Here is a 13,015-nt window from a genome sequence, read left to right on the forward strand (position 1 = left end):
GGAACCATTAAGGGGCTTCTTTGAGGAACCATTAAGGGGCTTCTATGAGGAACCATTAAGGGGCTTCTATGAGGAACCATTAAGGGGCTTCTATGAGGAACCATTAAGGGGGTTCTTTGAGGAACCATTAAGGGGGGTTCTTTGAGGAACCATTAAGGGGCTTCTATGAGGAACCATTAAGGGGGTTCTTTGAGGAACCATTAAGGGGGTTCTTTGAGGAACCATTAAGGGGGTTCTTTGAGGAACCATTAAGGGGCTTCTATGAGGAACCATTAAGGGGGTTCTTTGAGGAACCATTAAGGGGGTTCTTTGAGGAACCATTAAGGGGGTTCTTTGAGGAACCATTAAGGGGCTTCTTTGAGGAACCATTAAGGGGCTTCTTTGAGGAACCATTAAGGGGCTTCTTTGAGGAACCATTAAGGGGCTTCTTTGAGGAACCATTAAGGGGGTTCTTTGAGGAACCATTAAGGGGGTTCTTTGAAGAACTGAGAGGTTCCCCACAGTTCAATTTGAAGAACCCCTAAAATATCTTCCAGGAAGCTTTTCTTTTTAGAGTGTAGGAGTGACACCACAACGCTGCCTGCGTGGAAAACAAAGACTGGGTCATCTCTCTACAGACCTGACATTACTGTGACACAAACACAGGAAGTGACTGTGTGTGTGTTGGCCAGCAGGAGAGCCCAGTTAACCTCCCCCTTTAGGTCCAGAGAAGGGAAAGAGATATGTAGCAGCTGATAGACACAGACACACGGACTTACAGTACAAACACTAAGACAAGCATTGGCCAGCACTGAATACCCCTTTAGGTACACAACATCCTGACAGCTGATTGGCTACTACTCACCCATGTCCTTGGATCCCTGGCTCTCACTGGCTAGCTCTCCCATCCTCACCAGGGCATCAAAGTAGCCCTTAGCAGCAAACGTCACATCTGGGGACAGAGGAAGAACAGCATGAGATCAGGGTCAGAGGTAGAGAGGTCGAGGGCAACTCCGTGGCCTATAAAGACGCACACACAGAAGTGTTAGCACACATCCTCACGTCGAGAGAGAGGACGATGCTACAGTAGTAATGGTGTGTCTCATGGAGAGAGAGAGGGGACGATGCTATAGAGAGTAATGGTGTGTTTCATGTGGAGAGAGAGAGAGAGGACGATACTACAGTAACACGCTGTTCAGGATCTAGCTAGCTACTGTAACGCTACAGAACAATGTGTTATTATGGGCTGTGTAGTGCAGCTAGCTGGATCCTGAACAACGTGTTATTATGGGCTGTCTAGTGCAGCTAGCTGGATCCTGAACAACGTGTTATTATGGGCTGTGTAGTGCAGCTAGCTGGATCCTGAACAAGGTGTTATTATGGGCTGTCTAGTGCAGCTAGCTGGATCCTGAACAACGTGTTATTATGGGCTGTGTAGTGCAGCTAGCTGGATCCTGAACAAGGTGTTATTATGGGCTGTGTAGTGCAGCTAGCTGGATCCTGAACAAGGTGTTATTATGGGCTGTGTAGTGCAGCTAGCTGGATCCTGAACAACGTGTTATTATGGGCTGTCTAGTGCAGCTAGCTGGATCCTGAACAACGTGTTATTATGGGCTGTGTAGTGCAGCTAGCTGGATCCTGAACAAGGTGTTATTATGGGCTGTGTAGTGCAGCTAGCTGGATCCAACCTAGACCAGACCTCTGCTGTGGCTGTCAACACACACAGGGGACTGACAGGCTGTGAGAAGTGAGAACCAGACTGGGCCCAAGTCAGACACCACTGTTGCCTGGCAACCTGCTGCTCCCCAAACAGGCTGACAGAAGCAGTGGCCAACTCTGGCCAGAGTCTGACTGAACATGAACCAGCCCACTATCCATCATCACTGACAGTGGACAAGTAGACTGACTGAACATGAACAAACCAGCCCTCTATCCATCATCTGTATTGATTGACAGCTAATAGTGGGCTGTGTGTGTGTGTCCGCATCAACACACAGCTAATAGTGGGCTGTGTGTGTGTGTGTGTGTGTTTGTGTGTGTGTGTGTGTGTGTGTGTGTGTGTGTGTGTGTGTGTGTGTGTGTGTGTGTGTGTGTGTGTGTGTGTGTGTGTGTGTGTGTGTGTGTGTGTGTGCGCGTGCGCATCAACACACAGCTAATAGTGTGTGTGTGTGTGTGTGTGTGTGTGTGTGTGTGTGTGTTGGGGTAGATTAGCTGAGTTACTTTACTTCCTTCTAACAGAATGTAGAGGGACAGACAGGACCCACGTAATGTAGAGGGACAGACAGGACCAACGTAATGTAGAGGGACAGACAGGACCAACGTAATGTAGAGGGACAGACAGGACCAACGTAATGTAGAGGGACAGACAGGACCAACGTAATGTAGAGGGACAGACAGGACCAACGTAATGTAGAGGGACAGACAGGACCAACGTAATGTAGAGGGACAGACAGGACCAACGTAATGTAGAGGGACAGACAGGACCAACGTAATGTAGAGGGACAGACAGGACCAACGTAATGTAGAGGGACAGACAGGACCAACGTAATGTAGAGGGACAGACAGGACCAACGTAATGTAGAGGGACAGAGCAGAGGATTAGGGTCTATAACTGGGCAGCAGACAGTGGGTGGGGAGAGAAGGGCCCCCAGTCCCCAGCCCCAGTCCCAGTCCCCAGCCCCAGCCCCCAGTCCCCAGCCCCAGTCCCAGTCCCCAGCCCCCAGTCCCCAGCCCCAGTCCCCAGCCCCAGCCCCCAGTCCCCAGTCCCCAGTCCCCAGCCCCCAGTCCCCAGCCCCAGCCCCCAGCCCCCAGTCCCAGCCAACAGAAGAGTCCTGTCCAGGGGGTGAACTTGTACATCAAGCTGCCTCACATTACAAAAACAAGACAGGCTCCTGCCCTATGGACCGTTGAGGCTCAGACTAAAGCTTAGTTACTTACTAACACGACCATATGGATTTACAGCATGTGTCCACTCACGCCCCCTCCTCTTCACTCGCCTCTTAATGGCCTAATTGGCCTGGGCCAATCCTCCAGGTCTCCCCATTAGACCTGCCCAGCCTACCAGGAACAGATAAACTGGCCTGGGCCAATCCTCCAGGTCTCCACATTAGACCTGCCCAGCCTACCAGGAACAGATAAACTGGCCTGGGCCAATCCTCCAGGTCTCCACATTAGACCTGCCCAGCCTACCAGGAACAGATAAACTGGCCTGGGCCAATCCTCCAGGTCTCCCCATTAGACCTGCCCAGCCTACCAGGAACAGATAAACTGGCCTGGGCCAATCCTCCAGGTCTCCCCATTAGACCTGCCCAGCCTACCAGGAACAGATAAACTGGCCTGGGCCAATCCTCCAGGTCTCCCCATTAGACCTGCCCAGCCTACCAGGAACAGATAAACTGGCCTGGGCCAATCCTCCAGGTCTCCCCATTAGACCTGCCCAGCCTACCAGGAACAGATAAACTGGCATGGGGTGAAGGGGGGGGTCAGAGTGGTTAGAGCGTTGGACTAGTAACCGAAAGGTTGCAAGTTCGAATCCCAGAGCTGACAAGGTACAAATCTGTCGTTCTGCCCCTGAACAAGGCAGTTAACCCACTGTTCCCAGGCCGTCATTGAAAATAAGAATTTGTTCTTAACTGCAGACTCCTTCATGGGTCATTATCCCACTGCAGAGGGCAGACTCCTTCATGGGTTATTATCCCACTGCAGAGGGCAGACTCCTTCATGGGTCATTATCCCACTGCAGAGGGCAGACTCCTTCATGGGTTATTATCCCACTGCAGAGGGCAGACTCCTTCATGGGTTATTATCCCACTGCAGAGGGCAGACTCCTTCATGGGTCATTATCCCACTGCAGAGGGAAGACTCCTTCATGGGTTATTATCCCACTGCAGAGGGCAGACTCCTTCATGGGTTATTATCCCACTGCAGAGGGCAGACTCCTTCATGGGTCATTATCCCACTGCAGAGGGCAGACTCCTTCATGGGTCATTATCCCACTGCAGAGGGCAGACTCCTTCATGGGTCATTATCCCACTGCAGAGGGCAGGCTCCTTCATGGGCCATTATCCCACTGCAGAGGGCAGACTCCTTCATGGGTCATTATCCCACTGCAGAGGGCAGACTCCTTCATGGGTCATTATCCCACTGCAGAGGGCAGACTCCTTCATGGGTCATTATCCCACTGCAGAGGGCAGACTCCTTCATGGGTTATTATCCCACTGCAGAGGGCAGACTCCTTCATGGGTCATTATCCCACTGCAGAGGGCAGACTCCTTCATGGGTTATTATCCCACTGCAGAGGGCAGACTCCTTCATGGGTTATTATCCCACTGCAGAGGGCAGACTCCTTCATGGGTCATTATCCCACTGCAGAGGGAAGACTCCTTCATGGGTTATTATCCCACTGCAGAGGGCAGACTCCTTCATGGGTTATTATCCCACTGCAGAGGGCAGACTCCTTCATGGGTCATTATCCCACTGCAGAGGGCAGACTCCTTCATGGGTCATTATCCCACTGCAGAGGGCAGACTCCTTCATGGGTCATTATCCCACTGCAGAGGGCAGGCTCCTTCATGGGCCATTATCCCACTGCAGAGGGCAGACTCCTTCATGGGTTATTATCCCACTGCAGAGGGCAGACTCCTTCATGGGTCATTATCCCACTGCAGAGGGCAGACTCCTTCATGGGTCATTATCCCACTGCAGAGGGCAGACTCCTTCATGGGTCATTATCCCACTGCAGAGGGCAGACTCCTTCATGGGTCATTATCCCACTGCAGAGGGCAGACTCCTTCATGGGTCATTATCCCACTGCAGAGGGCAGACTCCTTCATGGGTCATTATCCCACTGCAGAGGGCAGACTCCTTCATGGGTCATTATCCCACTGCAGAGGGAAGACTCCTTCATGGGTCATTATCCCACTGCAGAGGGCAGACTCCTTCATGGGTCATTATCCCACCAAGTTATCTGGATATATTCAGTGTTGAGGAGACAGTGATAGACTCTTCTGTCAGCTAATGTGTTCTTGTGTCAGTGGTGTGTATTGGGGTGTTGACAGACCTGACCTACGGTACAAAGTGAGAGATATCTGAGCCAGTTAGGTTCAACTACACTCTGTCCTCTGTGTGATAAGTCCATCTGTACTCGTCTGCTCTCCTAAACCTCTTTAGTAAAACCAAAGAGTGAGCAAACACACACACACACACTTCCATTGTCTATCAGATATTTTATAGTGAACTGTCTATCACTCCACCAGAGGTACACAGTGCTCCATCTCTGCTCTGATTAGGACCCAGCTGTCGATTGTACTGCTGCTCTGCAACACACCTCTCTGTCTGAGTCCCAAACAACACCCTATTCCCTCTAAAGTAGTGCACTATGTAGGGAACAGGATAGCATTTGGGAAACATCCTCACTCCCGAGGGTGTGCTAGTGGGGTTGCAGACCAGATGATAAGACTGGCTGTGTGACTACTATGGTGTCAGGATGAGAAATATCATCTCTTTCTTTAAATGAGATGGCACAAAGGAGACTGGGAGCAGGAGGCTGGTGACTGGCTTCCTAGACCTGGAGAGGAGAGGGAGAGGAGAGGGAGGAGAGGAGAGAGTGAGAGGAGGAGACTGGTGACTGGCTGCCTAGACCTGGAGAGGAGAGGGAGAGGAGTGGGAGGAGAGGAGAGAGTGAGAGGAGGAGACTGGTGACTGGCTGCCTAGACCTGGAGAGGAGAGGGAGAGGAGTGGGAGGAGAGGAGAGAGTGAGAGGAGGAGACTGGTGACTGGCTGCCTAGACCTGGAGAGGAGAGGGAGAGGAGTGGGAGGAGGAGGAGAGGAGAGAGTGAGAGGAGGAGACTGGTGACTGGCTGCCTAGACCTGGAGAGGAGAGGGAGAGGAGTGGGAGGAGAGGAGAGAGTGAGAGGAGGAGACTGGTGACTGGCTGCCTAGACCTGGAGAGGAGAGGGAGAGGAGTGGGAGGAGAGGAGAGAGTGAGAGGAGGAGACTGGTGACTGGCTGCCTAGACCTGGAGAGGAGAGGGAGAGGAGTGGGAGGAGAGAGTGAGAGCAGGAGGCTGGTGACTGGCTGCCTAGACCTGGAGAGGAGAGGGAGAGGAGTGGGAGGAGAGAGTGAGAGCAGGAGGCTGGTGACTGGCTGCCTAGACCTGGAGAGGAGAGGGAGAGGAGTGGGAGGAGAGAGTGAGAGCAGGAGGCTGGTGACTGGCTGCCTAGACCTGGAGAGGAGAGGGAGAGGAGTGGGAGGAGAGGAGAGAGTGAGAGCAGGAGAAAGAGAGAGCGAGGTGAGGAACAGACAGCAAACAGGAGAGAAGAACAGGCCACAGAACCCGATTAGAGGAGAGGAAGAATAGAACACTCACTGGACAGGGCCTTCTCATAGCTCTTCCCCATGGCAACGAAGTTCCGCAAGCAGGGGTTGAACTGTTCCATGATGGACTGAAAGAGAGAGAAGGGAGGGGAGTTTGTTAGAGGAGAAACAGACAATGACAGTAGAACAAGCTGGCATACTACTAGAGTGGCCATACACACACACACACACACACACACACAGGCTTGCCCACTTGCTTGCCTACACACACACACACACACACACGTGTGCTTGCCCACACACATAATAAACAATCGTAGGGACACAGCACTTCTCAATTCCTAGAATAACCCTGTTGAATCAATAGTCCACCTATAGCTTTTCAACATGTTCTGTTATCAATGACTGTAGCAGGGGAGGAGAGGAATATGGAGGAGAGGGAGGACCATTGATTATGTAGGTGGAATGAGAGAGAGAGAGAGAGACTGAAATAATGCCGTGGTCTTTCTGCATAGTATTACATGGAAAGCACAGTGGAGGCTGCTAAGAGGAGGACAGCTGGAACGGAGTAAATGGGTTGGCATCAAACAAACGGAATAACATCCCTTCATTCATCTCCAGCCTTTACAACGAGCCCCTCCTCCCCCTTATTCATCTCCAGCCTTTACAACGAGCCCCTCGTCCCCAAGGAATAACAATGTCCACTATATATACACAGAATAACATAACCAGTCTTCTCTCTACAATGACAATGCAACCATTACTACAAACAAGGAACAGGCTTGACATCTCCCATCCACACCTCCTCCCTCCCTCCCCCTCCCTCTCTCTCTCTCTCCCTCTCTCTCTCCCTCCCTCCCTCTCTCTCTCCCTCCCTCCCCCCCCCCTCTCTCTCCCTTCCTTCCTCCCTCTCTCTCTCCCTCCCTCCAGGGTTTCTTCCAATTAGTCCAGTCCCAGTCTGACAGGTGTGTAAAGGCAGCTACTCCAAGCAGTCCCCCTGCTTCCTCAGTCCCTGTCCATACTGCTGGCAGGTCCATTGTACTTTACCTTACTCTGCTGTACTTCTCCAATTATAATACCCTGCAATGGTACCAATGTGTTCCAGGGTGGAAAATCCTTCAGTATCTGCACACCATAATGTGTAAACCACTACAGTTTGGCAAGTCATTCGTGATTCCCTACATCCCTGTGTGGCCTGTTAAACCAAGGTCAATGCAGTCGCTCTTCAGGTCCACTAACTCCCTCCCTGGACACTGATTGGCTGACACCAGTTTCCTGGACACTGATTGGCTGACACCAGAGGTCACCTTCCTGGTTCTGCCAAACTTTCTGAACGTTCAGTAAAACTGGGTCTGGGGGGAACAGACTGGAGGAGAGACTTATCGGGACGGAGCAAAACAGTGCACAGGGCCAGGAGTGGTGGCTCAGCGTTATCAGCATCTGCAGCAGACAGACACTCACGCATGCAGACAGGTGCACACACACTCACACACACACACACACACACAGGTGCGCACACACACACTAGAGGTTGACCGATTAATCAGAATGGCCGATTAATTAGGGCCGATTTCAAGTTTTCATAACAATCGAAAATCGGGATTTTTGGCGCAATTTTTTTTATACCTTTATTTAACGAGGCAAGTCAAAGAACACATTCTTATTTTCAATGACGGCCTAGGAACAGTGGGCTAACTGCCTTGGTCAGGGGCAGAACGACAGATTTTCACCTTGTCAGCTCAGGGGATCCATTCTTGCAACCTTACAGTTAACTCGTCCAACGCAATAACGACCTTCCTCTCTCATTGCACTCCACAAGGAGACTGACTGCCTGTTACGCGAATGCAGTAAGCCAAGGTAAGTTACTAGCTAGTATTAAACTTCTCTTATAAAAAAACAATCAATCATGATCACAAGCTAACTACACATGGTTGATGATATTACTAGATATTATCTAGCGTGTCCTGCGTTGCATATAATCTGACTGAGCATACAAGTATCTAAGTATCTGACTGAGCGGTGGTAGGCAGAAGCAGGCGTGTAAACATTCATTCAAACAGCACTTTTGTGCGTTTTGCCAGCAGCTCTTCGTTGTGTGTCAAGCATTGCCCTGTTGATGACTTCAAGCATATCAACTCCCGCGATGAGGCTGGTGTAACCGAAGTGAAATGGCTAGCTAGTTAGCGCGAGCTAAAGTGTTTCAAACGTCACTCGCTCAGGGCCTTCTAGTAGTTGTTCCACTTGCTCTGCATGGGTAACGCTGCTTCGATGGTGGCTGTTGTTGTGTTGCTGGTTCGAGCCCAGGGAAGAGCGAGGAGAGGGACGGAAGCTATACTGTTACACTGGCAATACTATAGTGCCTATAAGAACATCCAATAGTCAAAGGTTAATGAAACACAAATTGTATAGAGGGAAATAGTCCTACAATTCCTATAATAACTACAACCTAAAACTTCTTACCTGGTAATATTGAAGACTCATGTTTAAAGGAACCACCAGCGTTCATATGTTCTCATGTTCTGAGCTTAAAGGAACTTAAACGTTAGCTTTCTTACACGATAAGAGCGTCTGCTAAATGACTTAAATGTAAATGTAATGGCACATATTGCACTTTTACTTTCTAACCCTAACCCTAACATTTTGTTTTTGCATTATTTAAACCAAATTGAACATGTTTCATTCATTACTTCAGGCTAAATAGATTTTATTGATGTATTATATTAAGTTAAAATAAGTGTTAATTCAGTATTGTTATAATTGTCATTATTACAAATAAAAAAAAATAAAAAAATTGGCCGATTAAATCGGTATTGGCTTTTTTTGGTCCTCCAATAATTGGTATCGGTGTTGAAAAATCATAATCGGTCGACCTCTAACACACACACACGCACACACACACACATGCACACAGACAGAGAGCGTCAGAGTGAGTATCAATCTAACTGATTTTATAATGCCCTTTTTCACAAAGTGCTTATAACAGAACACATGAAGTAGAATAGATAGAAAGATAACGACTGCTGCTGCTGAAACACAGCCCTGCCTGAGAGCACTAGATCTAACAGTACGGCAAACAGACATCTTCACAGGCAGATGAAGGTTGATGTATTCAATGAAAAGGAGAGCCAGAGGCAGGCTTAGATGGGTTCCATGCAGAAAACAGATGTTCAGGAAAGAGAGTGGGGACCATCTTACAGGGAATGATCATCGTCTCAGGTAGACCGAGACATCGAGATGTTATAGTAAGGTGAAGGATCCTCCTCACAGGGAGATCAAGGTTGATAGTATATATTATTATTCCATGCAAGCAGGAATAATGGGCGGCAGGGTAGCCTAGTGGTTAGAGCGTTGGACTAGTAACCGAAAGGTTGCAAGTTCGAATCCCCGAGCAGACAAGGTACAAATCTGTCATTCTGCCCCTGAACAGGCAGTTAACCCACTGTTCCTAGGCCGTCATTGAAAATAAGAATTTGTTCTTAACTGACTTGCCTAGTAAAATAAAGGTAAAATAAAAAAATAAAAATCTTGCAGGTAGAACACAGATGGAATTATAATCCTACAGGTAGAACACAGATGGAATTATAATCCTGCAGGTAGAACACAGATGGAATTATAACGCTGCAGGTAGAACACACAGATGGAATTATAACGCTGCAGGTAGAACACACAGATGGAATTATAACGCTGCAGGTAGAACACAGATGGAATTATAATCCTACAGGTAGAACACAGATGGAATTATAATACTGCAGGCAGAACACAGATGGAATTATAACGCTGCAGGCAGAACACAGATGGAATTATAACGCTGCAGGTAGAACACAGATGGAATTATAACACTGCAGGTAGAACACAGATGTATGTCTGTTTTATGTCAGAGACACACCATTATACTAATTGGTTTAGAGTCTTACTCAAAGTCCCCAGGGAGCAGAGGTCTACAGAGGTAACCAGCCATAATTCCATCTGTGTGTGTGTAAATGAGACATCTTTACTGTTCAACTATACAGTTGTTGACAATAAGGGGCACACACAGATGTAATGACATGAAACACAGAGACTAAACTCAGCAAAAAAAGAAAAGTCCCTTTTTCAGGACCCTGTCTTTCAAAGTTAATTTGTAAAAATCAAATAACTTCACAGATCTTCATTGTAAAGTGGTTAAACACTGTTTCCATGCTGGTTCAATGAACCATAAACAATGAATGAACATGCACCTGTGGAACGGTCGTTAAAACACTAACAGCTTACATATGGTAGGCAATTAAGGTCACAGTTATGAAAACTTAGGACACTAAAGAGGTCTTTCTACTGACTCTGAAAGACACCAAAAGAAAGATGCCCAGGGTCCCTGCTCACCTGCGTGAACGTGCCTTAGGCATGCTGCAAGGAGGCATGAGGACTGCAGATGTGGCCAGGGGAAAGAAATTGCAATGTCTGTATTATGAGTCATCTAAGACAGCGCTACAGGGAGACAGGACGGACAGCTGATCGTCCTCGCAGTGGCAGACCACGTGTAACCACACCTGCACAAGATCGGTAGATCCGAACATCACACCTGCGGGACAGTTACAGGATGGCAACAACAACAGCCCGAGTTACACCAGGAACGTACAATCCCTCCATCAGTGCTCAGACTGTCCGTAATAGGCTAGGAGAGGCTGGACTGAGTACTTGTAGGCCTGTTGTAAGGCAGGTCCTCACCAGACATCACCGGCAACAACGTCACGTATGGGCACAAACCCACCGTCACTGGACCAGACAGGACTGGCAAAAAAGTGCTCTTCACTGACGAGTCGCGGTTGTGTCTCACCAGGGGTTATGGTCAGATTCGTGTTTATCGTCAAAGGAATGAGCGTTACACAGAGGCCTGTACTCTGGAGCGGGATCGATATGGAGGTGGAGGGTCCGTCATGGTCTGGGGCGGTGTGTCACAGTATCATCGGACTGAGCTTGTTGTCATCGCAGGCAATCTCAATGCTGTGCGTTACAGGGAAGACATCCTCCTCCATCATGTGGTACCCTTCCTGCAGGCTCATCCTGACATGACCCTCCAGCATGACAACGCCACCAGCCATATTGCTCATTCTGTGTGTGATTTCCTGCAAGACAGGAATGTCAGTGTTCTGCCATGGCCAGTGAAGAGCCCAGATCTCAATCCCATTGAGCACGTCTGGGACCTGTTGGATCAGAGGGTGAGGGCTAAGGCCATTTCCCCCAGAAATGTCCGGGAACTTGCAGGTGCCTTGGTGGAGGAGTGAGATAACATCTAACGGCAAGAACTGGCGAATCTGGTGCAGTCCATGAAGAGGAGATGCAGTACTTAATGCAGCTGGTGGCCACACTAGATACTGACGGTTACTTTTGATTTTGACCCCCCCTTTGTTCAGGAACACATTATTCCATTTCTGTTAGTCACATGTCTGTGGACCTTGTTTAGTTTATGTCTCAGTTGTTGAATCTTGTTCATACAAATATTTCCACATGTTAAGTTTGCTGAAAATAAACGCAGTTGACAGTGAGAGAACATGTCTTTTTTTGCTGAGTTTATAATGACATGAAAATAAGTGATTCCAGTACATTGCAACCAGCTGATGAGAAATCACCTCACAGTCACAACAACATACTCCAGTCCCTCAAAAATACGTGACACACAGTTCCCCTCTGAGAAAGATGAACCACAACACTCCCCACGGGGGACCTGCTAAATGTTTATCCCTCTCTGTCCGTCTCTGTCCGTCTCTGTCCGTCTCTGTCCTTATGTAAGGCATTGAGAGGAAACCTGACACACACACAGCTTTGTAAACAGTGGTAGAGTGTTGTTGACTGGTAGGATGATTACATAAAGCAGAGTCCACTACAGTCCAGCAGCATGCTGGCTCCCAGAGAGACACACGCACGCTCCCAGAGAGAAACACGCACGCTCCCAGAGAGACACACACGCTCCCAGAGAGACACACGCACGCTCCCAGAGAGAAACACGCACGCTCCCAGAGAGACACACACGCTCCCAGAGAGACACACACACGCTCCCAGAGAGACACACACACGCTCCCAGAGAGAAACACGCACGCTCCCAGAGAGACACACACGCTCCCAGAGAGACACACACACGCTCCCAGAGAGAAACACGCACGCTCCCAGAGAGACACACACGCTCCCAGAGAGACACACGCACGCTCCCAGAGAGAAACACGCACGCTCCCAGAGAGACACACACGCTCCCAGAGAGACACACACACGCTCCCAGAGAGACACACACACGCTCCCAGAGAGACACACACACGCTCCCAGAGAGATGGCACATCTGTGGGACACAAAGGGGTGGAGGTGACCCACCCTCCTAGAGAGAAGGCATGGTCTTCCCTACCACCCCGCCTCCCCTACCACCCCGCCTCCCCTAGCACCCCGGCCTCCCCTACCACCCGGTCTCCCATACCACCCGGGCTCCCCTACCACCCGGGCTCACCCGGGCTCCCCTACCCACACAGTCTCCCCTACCACCCCGCCTCCCATCTCCCCTACCACCCCGTCTCCCCTACCACCCGGCCTCCCCTACCACCCCGGCCTCCCCTACCACCCCGGCCTCCCCTACCACCCGACCTCCCCTACCACCCGGCCTCCCCTACCACCCGGCCTCCCCTACCACCCGGCCTCCCCTACCACCCGGCCTCCCCTACCACCCGGCCTCCCCGACCACCATTTCCTGCTGTACTGTGTA

At 49.8% G+C, this 13,015-nt stretch overlaps 1 long non-coding RNA gene across 1 annotated transcript in view; it reads right to left on the reverse strand.

Moving 5' to 3' along the window:
• Positions 1–488: 488 nt before the first annotated feature.
• LOC135528842 (uncharacterized) overlaps positions 489–13,015 on the reverse strand; it is a 57,400-nt gene continuing 44,873 nt past the window's right edge. Inside the window, exons 2-3 of the long non-coding RNA XR_010453594.1 lie at positions 6,347–6,422; positions 489–931 (exon numbers count right to left, since the gene is read on the reverse strand). This is a non-coding gene — a long non-coding RNA (uncharacterized LOC135528842). The remainder of the gene's footprint in view (positions 932–6,346; positions 6,423–13,015) is intronic.

The sequence above is a fragment of the Oncorhynchus masou genome, unplaced genomic scaffold (genome assembly GCF_036934945.1).
Source record: "Oncorhynchus masou masou isolate Uvic2021 unplaced genomic scaffold, UVic_Omas_1.1 unplaced_scaffold_1047, whole genome shotgun sequence".
In the NCBI taxonomy this organism is placed as follows: domain Eukaryota; kingdom Metazoa; phylum Chordata; class Actinopteri; order Salmoniformes; family Salmonidae; genus Oncorhynchus; species Oncorhynchus masou.